At 38.1% G+C, this 12,714-nt stretch overlaps 1 pseudogene; it reads right to left on the bottom strand.

Moving 5' to 3' along the window:
* Window positions 1-5,822: 5,822 nt before the first annotated feature.
* LOC101682250 lies at window positions 5,823-6,437 on the bottom strand (annotated as a pseudogene).
* Between the last annotated feature and the right edge of the window lie 6,277 nt (window positions 6,438-12,714).

Here is a 12,714-nt window from a genome sequence, read left to right as displayed (position 1 = left end):
TGGACTTGAAAGCTCAGAGGCGAAAAGGACCTCCCAGTCATATAAAAAGTAATTTTAAAGAGTTGTAGGGTTTGGGAGGAAGGGTGATAAGGAGGTGTTTCACTTTGGGCTCAGTAAAAGATTTTGAATTTATTTTGCCTAGCATCACCTCAGTCAGGTCCAAGTGACACATCTCATATCATGAGTTAGTTCATTGATAGGAGTCCAAGATTCTATCTTTATTCCAAAATGGAGGCAGGGTAGTTGGCAGCACCCAGTTCATCTGACGTGGTTAAATGGGGGAACTGAGCAATGTTTCAGATCCATAGTGGCTATCCTCTGATAGCAGAGAGGATTGTCTTATAATAAAGTAGTGGGAAAGACAATTTATACATATTCTGGACAGAGATAATGTAGGATATTCAAGGTAGATCTACAAATGGAGACTGGACAATCTATGAGCTTGAAGGACTGCCAAGTAGCTCCATGACACTAGTGTCAAATGGTAATTGCTATGACTGTGCCAATAGCCAAAAGACTCGGCAACTTTGTTTCCTGCTCTAGCTCTGAAGAACTGGGTCCACATGTTGCCTTGGAGAGGGAGAAGGACTTCACAATTAGAGCACAAATAACATAGAGAATAGGAATCTATATTTATTAATGAAAATCATTGGTCCCCTCTGATTTACTGTTTCCGGTCTTCAGTGTTCTACTGGGTTCGTTCTTTTATTTATTTATTTTTCTCCTCGGTAATGTTTTGGTCACGTTCATATGAGACACGTTGTTCAGGATTCCAAGAATAATGTTGATTTGATCAAATACACTGCTAGTCATGTGCAACTCCTAGTTAATTCTAATTTCTTATTCTCTTATGTAAGAAAAAATATCTGAGGGGTTCTTGTGTGGCTCAGTTGGTTAAGTGTCTGCTTTCAGCTCAGGTTATAATCACAGGGTCCTGGGATCAAGCCACACCTTGTGCTCCCCTGCTCAGAGGGAGCTGCTTCTCCCTCTCCTCCCCACTTGTGCTCTCTCTTGCTATCTCTGTCTCTCTTTCTCAAATAAAGTCTTCAAAAAAAGAAAAAGAAAGCATATCTAAGGGTATTAGAGAGATAGACTTAAAGGGATAAGTTTACTACCTCACTAATGTATTTTGTAAAGGAAAACATTTGCTAACTCATTGTAATACAAAAACATTGCAATGTGATGATCCAAGTATCATAACATTTAGGATGTGAGCTACTATGTATAAGAATAGGGAGCTATGGCTATGATTATAAATTCTTCTGCCTAAAATCCTTCAAAATCTTTAACTAAGTCATCATAATTCATCTGATACAGGACACTCTTCATAATCTGTTCACAATTTATCTCTCTAGTCTCTTCCCTTTCACATTCTCTCATGCTTTTCCAGTCCTAGGAACAACGTGTCATTTGCTGTATCTGGAATACATCATGTAATTTAGTTTCTGGTAACTCTGCTTGTGTTTCCCTATCTGCCTGGATCACACTTTCCCTATATTCTATGCATATTCATCTTTCAAAGTTCAAAACAAATGTCACCTTCTCCATGACATCTTATCTATATACTGAGAATTAATACTTTTTTCTTTTCATCATGCTCAAATAATATTTCTTATGCCTCTGAATTAGAGGTTTTCTTCAGTAATATCATTATTTGTTGATAAATTTACCTATGATCATACATAATGAAATATGGTAGAATGCAGCTAATATGATTTCCTATTATGTCCCCAACAAGATGTCTGTGATTTAAAAGGTATTTAATAAATATTTGTTAAGTGAATAACTAAGTGGAAATAAACTATGTACTGATCTTAGACTCTATCATGAATATATAATGCTTATAAACAGGGGAATTCTACAAATACTTAATTATTATTTAACAGTTAATAGGGCCAGAAAATAATTTCCAGACCAAGAAAGTAAATGATGTTATTTGAGGATCAGATATAATGGAAAGTAGTATAGTTTAATAGAAAAAGCATGGTCTTGGAAATAGAACTAGATTTTCATTTGAAATTGTCTGCTTTGAGTTATGAGGTCAAAGAGTAATTATTTAACCTCTTGAGACTCATTACAGCTGTCACTACAAAATGTGAACAAAAATTATAAAGGAGGAGGAGTTATAAAGTGGTAAATTCAATCTCTGGTACATAGTAGATGATCATTAAATGTGAATTCACTCCCCCTTTTCTGGAGTCTTCTGAGGTTAACATTTGAACAAAATTAGTCATGATGATGAAACATGCCAGGTTAAAACTACCTAGAAATACCGAAGTTAAAAGAAAAAGATTAGAGGTGCCTGGGTGGCTCAGTGGATTAAGCCTCTGCCTTTGGCTCAGGTCATGATCTCAGGGTCCTGGGATCAAGTCCTGCATCTGGCTCTCTGCTTGGCAGGGAGCCTGCTTCTTCCTCTCTCTCTCTGTCTGCCTCTTACTACTTGTGATATCTCTCTGTAAAATAAATAAATAAAATCTTAAAAAAAAAAAAAAGAAAGAAAAAGATTAGGTCAGCATTGAGTTATTTAATTATGAAGAGAATAAGGTGAAATTTGCCAAATTTTATTTAAGCCATTTTACAGGGCTTAAATATTTTAAAATTATTTTAAATAATTTTAAAATTATTTATTAATAACAGTGTTGACTCAATTCAGTTTTATAATTGTCTTGTTTCAGGTGTAAAAAAAAGTACTAAAATTTTCTTGACATGTTTGCAGTATTTTTTATTATCACACCTAACATCTTTTCTTATTTTGTAACTCCACGCGGAGTCATTCTCTTTATAGTTTTTTCTTTTGGAAACTATCTATGTCAGCCTCCTCTGCATGTCTCTATCACATGTATCTTGAACTTTCTGGTGTGTTATGTAAAACAATACCAGCACCTTCTGCTTGAAGTAGGTAAAAATGACAAGATGAAAAGCTGACTATGAAAAAAAAAAAAAAGAACCCTGGCTCATTTGCAAAACAGCAAAATGTTTTCTGTTCCTTCAAAGAAAAACATTTGGAAACAAAGCATAATTTTCAACTATTTTTACACGGGATAATTTCCTTTCAGATCTGTGGCTAGGGCTCATGATAAAATTAACACTTTTGGTAATTAATTGACTACCTACTTGATTGACTATTCTACTTGATTGAAAAAAATGTCTAGATAGAACTATTCTTTCGTTAAGGGATTGAGGACTTGAGTTAAATAGTCAGAAATAATTTATGACTCTTAAAAGATTAAAATATAAAAGTTAAAAGATCACCTAACTATGATTAACAATGTAAAGAGGGTATTTCTGTCTTTCGTGCAGTGATGTGAATATTCAAGCCAATACTATTCACCTGATCAGGAAACTGTCTCAGGGGTTCAGGATAAACAGGTATATTTTAATTTATGGAAGTTAAGAAACCCAATAGCCATTCTGTTGATAGTAATCAGGGAGGTTGCTCCACATTTATCTCTGTTTACCTTCACCAGGTTATAACCTTGAATTTTCTAGACTTTCCTAGAATATGGTCTTTTTATAGACAAGGGATGTCAATAATACTATAATATCCAATATCTTTGAAAGTTTATTTTTAGTGCTCCATGCAATTACATTTCAAGGGAGGAATCTCAGGAGCATCTGTAGAAAGAAACCATGAAACTTATGGTGTGGCTTAACATTTATTGAAACCTCATTTGCAGCACAATGTGACAGATATCCATTTCTCCCTCATCCTCACTGCTAAATCCAAGTTAAAACCCTGGAAATAGTCAAAGGGACAACAAAAGGAGCTTTCTTAAAGTTGTTAGGAAGACAACACACTGGTTTAAGACCCCAGGATGAGAGGAACAGAGTATCAAGGTGTTTTACATCCTCTTATCAAAAAATTACAACAACAACAAAAATTAACCAAGACCACGCATTTCCCAACACTTAAACCAGGAAAGGAGGGCATTCCTAGTAGGCCTGTTCCTCTCCTGGACTGAGTGGGAGCTGTGTCTAACGCACCCGATCAGACCTGGTAGAACCAGCAAGGCCTGTTGGTCTGTAGTTCCACAACAATGACTCTCTTTTCCTTACTGGCCCTGGACCTGAGACTTCTTTACCTGGTCTAGAGACACCAGGAGGCTGATGGGGAAGGGGTTGTATGGGGTGGGCGAACCAGTATGAAGATCACATCACAACACAACGCAAGTAGCCTGGGGGCCAGTTTTCATTTCCAAGAGACAGGAGTGGTCCTACCATATTAAGCATCCAGTCAGGGAAGTTTCCTCATCCATGAAAAGCAGAGACTACCATCTTCCCCCAAGATACACCAAGTGGGTACAACTGGGGAAACGCTTTCTCCAACTTACCACCAGCAGTGAATAGGAGGAAGATCAGATGTTCCATGTAAACCTAGTAGATACCAGTGTGGAATATCTGAAAGCTGTACTGTCATTAGAACTCAGACCCACAAAAACAGGCCAGGCCATGTATGCTAAACCTAAGCATCTCACCCTGAACACTGTCTATCCAATCCAACAAGCATTATGTTTAGCCATTCCCAAGATTTAGAAAAATCTATGTATGATATAGATCAAAGAATTATGTGGAGATCAATGGAAAACTGGCCATTGAAAAGATTCATGTTGGGACGCCTGGGTGGCTCAGTTGGTTAAGCGGCTGCCTTCGGCTCAGGTCATGATCCCAGCGTCCTGGGATCGAGTCCCACATCAGGCTCCTTGCTCAGCAGGGAGCCTGCTTCTCCCTCTGCCTCTGCCTGCCACTCTGTCTGCCTGTGCTCGCTCTCTCTCCCTCTCTCTCTCTGATGAATAAATAAAATCTTTAAAAAAAAAAAAAAAGAAAAGAAAAGATTCATGTTCTATCCATGGAAAAATGAAGAGAATACTGAAGAATGATATACTAAGAATCCAAGCTATCTGTCCACCTCTGAATAAAAGCAAATGCCACTTCAAAGTTGAGGTCAGTTCAGTCATGCAATCAGGTTTGTGTGGCAAGGAAACAACTTTTGAAAAGGATGGGCTTTCTAATGTTGGATCTTATCAGAGGATTCAATGCCTAGTGACAATGTTTGTTTTTTTTTTTTTTTTTTTAAGATTTGATCACTGCTTTATGAATCTGTGGTTTTGCAATACCGACGTCATCAGGAAAAGGGACAGTTCACTCAGATTCAATGGCAGGAAATAAATATCAAAGCATCATTACTGGCGTCAATACAGAACCTCTACCTGACAAGATCCTTCCTTCTTATCCTACCCACTAATGCCCCACAACCCCACCCCTGGCAGCTACCACTTTACTGCTGCCTGCTGTTCCCCGCACATTACCACATGTGTCATGCAGCCCACCCTAAGCCTGGCTTAGAGAACCACAAGTGAAACAGGCCAAAGTCTCTGTGCTGCACATCTGTCCCCACTTTTTTACACCACAAACTTCTTCAAGGATCTGGTCCTTCAATAGGATTGATAAATAGCTTTTTATGGGGAAAAATAATTAAAGGAAGGAGGAGTAATCCTGATTACTTCAAACTAGTTATCTCCTTAAAGCAGAGCAGACCACAGATTTACAGTCTATCAAATGGAAGTGAAGGTGGCCTGGGAGCGAAGGCAGAAGGGGCAGGAGTCCTCCGTGCCTCTGCCCAGCAGGGCTGGAGGAGTTGGTAGGTGGTCACGACACTGTGCTCAGAGGTCTAACCAGTTGTCCCTACTCCACAGAAGCAGCTGCCAGTTTGGGGTGTTTGAGTTTAAAAATTTCCTGGCAGTATCAGGGAATCCCTGAAGGCAAACGTTTAAAAAAAAAAAAAAAAGAAGAAAGGTGGAAATGGGGAAGGAAAATGAGAGCCATTAGCCAGGAGCTTCGATGTAAAAATAAAAATAAAAAGAGAAAGGGCGGGGGGAGTCTCTTATATGTTCCAGAGGGTTCTGAGCATGAACTGAAAGTAGGATGAGACAACGCAGGAGTCGGACAGTTTGTATTGCTCTCATCCCCCATCTGGAGGTTTTACTGTTTTGGGGCTCTTCAGGCTCTGACTCCAAACTGCAGTCTGAGCCTCCATTAAAGGCAGAAATAGTACTGCCCCTGGCGCTGGTGTAGAGGCTATTGTCTGAGGAGGGGTAGTTGGTCCGCAGTTGGACACTTGATCTTGCCTTTCCAGTGCACGGACTTGCTGCTCCAGAAGATCATTCTGCCGCTTGAGGTCATCAATATCTTGCTGGTGTGTGTAGTTTTCCCTTTGCATACACTGGATATACTCTGTGGGTTTGTCTAGGGTTTGGGCCCATGGTGCCTGCTGTCCTTTGGAGTGATGGAACAGAGTCCCACAAACTGTGAAAGCTGTCTTTGATGTAGTTCCCACGTTTTTGTTCCAGTGAGCTATGATGAGCCTGTTTGTCAGCTGCAGATTGAAACCTTGGTTGCTCTTCATAGCTCTCCACCTCCATGTCCTTGTTGTCACTCATTTCACATGGCCCAGGGAGCAGCCACTGCAGCCATGTCAGGGAAAGGGGAGGGGAAGAGGAGGAGGAAGTCAAGAACAGCAAGGAACCAAGACTCCCCACCCCAACACACACACACCACTCATTCCCCACTAGCTCTCTCACTACACACACATACCATGGGTGAGGACCACCTCCTCACTCTAGTGACAAATTCAATAACGTTAGAAAATTGCATTCATCATCATTATCCTGATGGTTAATGCATCACCCTTGGGAAACTTAATTTTCTTTAAATATCAATCTGGTCAACTCTCAGGAGACAAAAGAATAATCAGAGAACATTAACTTTAATGGTCATGATGAGCCCTCAGGGTGGGTTCAGTGTCGGTGCCAACCATAAACCAGTTTTCTTCTGAACTTCTGTTGGTGAATAAGCACCACACCAGGTACAAGATGTATGTTCTGTCAAATTGAGAAAAGAGAAGATTTCAGTGAACATAGATAAAGACTGCTGTTGAAGAAAAACTGGGCAATTTCCCTTTTTCTTCTTAATATAAAAGATAGCAGAGAGTTCACATTTATACTTCAATCCTGCTGAAAAGAGAAGGAAATCAGTCTGAATGCATGTCTATTTAAGGCTGTATGTAATGTATGTATATTATTTATTTATTTATTTATTTTAAATTTTATTTTTTCAGTGTTCCAAGATTCATTGTTTATGCACCACACCCAGTACTCCATGCAATATGTGCCCTCCTTAATACCCACCACCAGGCTCACTTATCCCTCCACCCACCCCCCAAAACCCTCAGTTTGTTTCTCTGAGTCCACAGCCTCTCACGATTCCTCTCCCCTTCTGATTCACCCCAATTTACTTTTCCTTTACTTCTCCTAATTTCCTCCATGTTATTCCTTATGCTCCACAAGTAAGTGAAACCCTGTAATAATTGACTCTCTGTGCTTGCTTGACTTAGTTCATTCACTCAGTATAATCTCCTCCAGTCCCATGCATGTTGATACAAAAGTTGGGTATTCATCCATTCTGATAGCTGCATAATATTCCATTGTATATATGGACCATATCTTCTTTATCCATTTGTCTGTTGAAGGGGATCTTGGCTCTTTCCACAGTTTGGCGATGTGGCCATTTTTTAAATAAAAACTGGAATGCTTGACTAAATACTCTCTTAGAACCACCATCTCCATTCTTCCTAGAGTGGAAGTTTCCTCCAGAATGTGTTCCACTCACTTTCTTGCTCCCTGTCCCTCCCTTTCTTCCTAATTACTTTCCCAGTCTCTGAGTTGCTCTGACCAGGGTACAGCTCTTTGGGATTCCTTGCAGAGAGAGGCTATCCTATACGTATATAGGGGTAGGTCTCTATCAATCCCATTTTGTCATTTTCGTACAAATGGTGCTATATTAAATTCCGTTTTCTCCCCCTTATTTTGGTTTAATGAAAAATCTTAAAGTTTGTCCTTTGATAATGATTAATAATATTGAGAGTGCTTTACAAATATGTGGGATGAGTTACCCTGTGACATGGAGAAGAGTATTCCTTGCTTCATTGTTTTGAAATATTAAAAAATCTCATCTATTATTATAGATAGAATTGTATATCCTGCTCTACCTGGTGTTAGATTCAACAAAACTATTGATTTTTAAAAAATAAAGTAAGGTCGAAGAGGTTGCTGCCTGTGTTCTCCTCAAGGATTTTGATGGATTCCTTTCGCACATTGAGGTCCTTCATCCATTTTGAGTCTATTTTTGTGTGTGGTGTAAGGAAATGGTCCAATTTCATTTTTCTGCATGTGGCTGTCCAATTTTCCCAGCACCATTTATTGAAGAGGCTGTCTTTTTTCCATTGGACATTCTTTCCTGCTTTGTCGAAGATTAGTTGACCATAGAGTTGAGGGTCTATTTCTGGGCTCTCTATTCTGTTCCATTGATCTATGTGTCTGTTTTTGTGCCAGTACCATGCTGTCTTGATGATGACAGCTTTGTAATAGAGCTTGAAGTCCGGAATTGTGATGCCACCAACTTTGGCTTTCTTTTTCAATATCCCTTTAGCTATTCGAAGTCTTTTCTGGTTCCATATAAATTTAAGAATTATTTGTTCCATTTCTTTGAAAAAGATGGATGGTACTTTGATAGGAATTGCATTAAATGTGTAGATTGCTTTAGGTAGCATAGACATTTTCACAATATTTATTCTTCCAATCCCGGAGCATGGAACATTTTTCCATTTCTTTGTGTCTTCCTCAATTTCTTTCATGAGTACTTTATAGTTTTCTGAGTATAGATTCTGTGCCTCTTTGGTTAGGTTTATTCCTAGGTATCTTATGGTTTTGGGTGCAATTGTAAATGGGATTGACTCCTTAATTTCCCTTTCTTCTGTCTTGCTGTTGGTGTAGAGAAATGCAACCGTTTTCTGTGCATTGATTTTATATCCTGACACTTTACTGAATTCCTGTATAAGTTCTAGCAGTTTTGGAGTGGAGTCTTTTGGGTTTTCCACATATAGTATCATATCATCTGCGAAGAGTGATAATTTGACTTCTTCTTTGCCGATTTGGATGCCTTTAATTTCCTTTTGTTGTCTGATTGCTGAGGCTAGGACCTCTAGTACTATGTTGAATAGCAGTGGTGATAATGGACATCCCTGCCGTGTTCCTGACCTTAGCGGAAAAGCTTTCAGTTTTTCTCCATTGAGAATGATATTTGCGGTGGGTTTTTCATAGATGGCTGTGATGATATTGAGGTATGTGCCCTCTATCCCTACACTTTGAAGAGTTTTGATCAGGAAGGGATGCTGTACTTTGTCAAATGCTTTTTCAGCATCTATTGAGAGTATCCTATGGTTCTTGTTCTTTCTTTTATTGATGTGTTGTATCACATTGACTGATTTGCGGATGTTGAACCAACCTTGCAGCCCTGGAATAAATCCCACTTGGTCGTGGTGAATAATCTTTTTAATGTACTGTTGAATGCTATTGGCTAGTATTTTGTTGAATATTTTCGCATCTGTGTTCATCAAGGATGAACAACATCTTCCTAGGAACAACGCCAAAGGCAAGGGAAGCAAGGGCAAAAATTAACTATTGGGATTTCTTCAAGATCAAAAGCTTTTGCACAGCAAAGGAAACAGTTTACAAAATCAAAAGACAACTGACAGAATGGGAGAAGATATTTGCAAACGACATATCAGAGAAAGGACTAGTGTCCAGAATCTATAAAGAACTTAGCAAACTCAACACCCAAAGAACAAATAATCCAATCAAGAAATGGGCAGAGGACATGAACAGACATTTCTGCAAAGAAGACATCCAGATGGCCAACAGACACATGAAAAAGTGCTCCATATCACTCGGCATCAGGGAAATACAAATCAAAACCACAATGCGATATCACCTCACACCAGTCAGAATGGCTTAAATCAACAAGTCAGGAAATGACAGATGCTGGCGAGGATGCGGAGAAAGGGGAACCCTCCTACACTGTTGGTGGGAATGCAAGCTGGTGCAACCTCTCTGGAAAACAGCATGGAGGTTCCTCAAAATGTTGAAAATAGAACTGCCCTATGACCCAGCAATTGCACTATTGGGTATTTACCCTAAAGATACAACGTAGTGATCCAAAGGGGCACATTCACCCGAATGTTTATAGCAGCAATATCCACAATAGCCAAACTATGGAAAGAACCTAGATGTCCATCAACAAATGAATGGATCAAGAAGATGTGGTATATATACACAATGGAATACTATGCAGCCATCACAAGAAATGAAATCTTGCCATTTGCGACAACATGGATGGAACTAGAGCGTATCATGCTTAGCGAAATAAGTCAAGCAGAGAAAGACAACTATCATATGATCTCCCTGATATGAGGAAGTTGTGATGCAACATGGGGGCTTAAGTGGGTACGAGAAGAATAAATGAAAGAAGATGGGATTGGGAGGGAGACAAACCATAAGTGACTCTTAATCTCACAAAACAAACGGAGGGTTGCTGGGGGGAGGGGGTTTGGGAGAAGGTGGTGGGATTATGGACATTGGGGAGGGTATGTGCTTTGGTGAGTGCTGTGAAGTGTGTATACCTGCTGATTCACAGACCTGTACCCCTGGGGATAAAAATATATGTTTATAAAAAATAAAAAATTATATTAAAAAAAAAAAGGGAATCAAACTTTTAAACAATCATTACCAACACAAAACAAGTCTTGAAAAAAAGGAAAAAATATACTCTTGAATAAGAAGACACATTAAAATAAATATAATTAAGTTCATTCATAAATATGGTACCAATGAACATACCAAATACCAGTAAGCTATTTACTTATTTATTTTTAAGTTTTATTTATTTATTTGACAGACAAAGATCACAAGTAGGCAGAGAGAGAGGGGGAGGCAGGCTCCCTGCTGAGCAGAGAGCCTGATTCGTGGCTGGATCCCAGCATCCTGGGATCATGACCTGAGCTGAAGGCAGAGGCTTTAACCCACTGAGCCACCCAGGTGCCCCTATTTATTTTTTTATACTACACCAACTAATTCTAAACTTTATATAGAAAAACAACTAAAGAATAGTTAGGGACATACTAAAAAATTTTTAAAAAAGTATATGTGTATAATCTCACTTTTTCAGGTAATAAAACCTAAATTTCTCTTTTTTTTAACTTTTCTTTTTCTAGTTTGGTGGAGGAAAATTGACAAATAAATGTTACATATATTCACAGTGTACAACCTGATGCGTGATATATGTAAAATAGTTATTACTGCAGCCAGCTAATTAACATATCCATCATCTGACATGGTTCTTTTTTTGTGTGTGTGGTAAGAACAATTAAAATGTACTCTCTTAACAAGTTTCAGTTATATAATAAAGTATTATTAACTATAGTTACCATTGTGTACTTTACCTCTCCAAAATTTATTCAACCTGTGTAACTAAAAGTCTGTGTTCTTTGACCAACATCTTCTCATTTCTCCTACCCCCAGCCCCTGACAATCACCATTCAACTTTCTGCTTTTATGAGTTTGACTTTTTCAGATTTTACATACAAGTAAGATCATGCAGTGTTTGACTTCATGTGTTTGGCTCATTGCACTTGGCATAATGTCCTCCAGGTTCATTGCTGTTGTCCAAAGGACAGGACTTCTTTCTTTCTTATGGCTGAACATATTCCATTGCATATATATGCCATTTGTTCTTTATCCATTCGTCAACAGACAATTAGGTTGATTTCATATCTTGACTACTGTGAATAGTGCTGTGATGAACACGGGAGTGCAGATACACCTTTGAAGAAATGATTTTACTTCTTTTGGATGTATACCCAGATGCAGGATTGGTGGGTCATATAGTAGTTCTATTTTTAATTTTTTGAGGAATCTCCATACTGTGTCCATAATGGCTGGGCCAATTTACATTTCTAACAGTGTACAAAGATTCCCTTACAAAGATTTTGTACAAAGATTCCCATACAAAGATTTTCCTTACCAACCCTTGTTATTTTTTATCACTTGATTCTAATAGATGTGAAGTATTACCTCATTATTTTTATTTACATTTTCCTGATGATTAATGATGCTGAGTATTTTTTTCATATAACTGTTGGACATTTGTATATCTTCTTTTGCAAAGTGTGTATTCAGGTCCTTTGCCTGGTTTTTAATTGGTTTGTTTGTCTGCTGGTGGGTCAAGTTCCTTTATAAACTTTGGATATTAAACCCTTGGATGATTATTTTTTGTGGGTCACTCTTTGGGAAATGGTAGCATAAGAAGTACAATACCTGAATTTAAGAGGTATTGCCTCGATTAACTTAGGCAATTCACCTTACCTTATGTAGCCTCAGTTTCCTGATCTGTACAAAGAAGGAGAGTTTCCAAGGACTTATCCAGCTTTTAATTTCCATAAATATAGTAGAGTAAAATAAATTCAGTCTTACTCTTTCTAAGTATCAGCTTTTATGACATAGAACCCACTTAATTATAGGAAATGCAGATGATGGTGGATGGGCTCTAATTCTGGAACATCTCACCAACATTCTTTATATAAGATTTCATGGTACCAGTCAATAATGATGCCATTTTTTCCTTCTTAGCGATTGAGTGAAAATCATTTAACATTAAATCCATTTTTTTTTTGTTTTGTTTTAAACAAGTATATCACTGTGTTGGGAATATATACAAAATAGTGATGATGGAAAATATGAACTTACTTTTCAGATGCTTCTGAATTGATAAAAGTCAGTATTTTTATTCATACATAATTTTTCATAATTGACATTGATCTTTTTT

Source organism: Mustela putorius, unplaced genomic scaffold, assembly GCF_011764305.1.
Source record: "Mustela putorius furo isolate JIRA1106 unplaced genomic scaffold, ASM1176430v1.1 tig00537350_pilon_pilon_pilon, whole genome shotgun sequence".
Lineage (NCBI taxonomy): Eukaryota > Metazoa > Chordata > Mammalia > Carnivora > Mustelidae > Mustela > Mustela putorius.
This window is presented reverse-complemented; position numbering and strand designations above follow the sequence as displayed.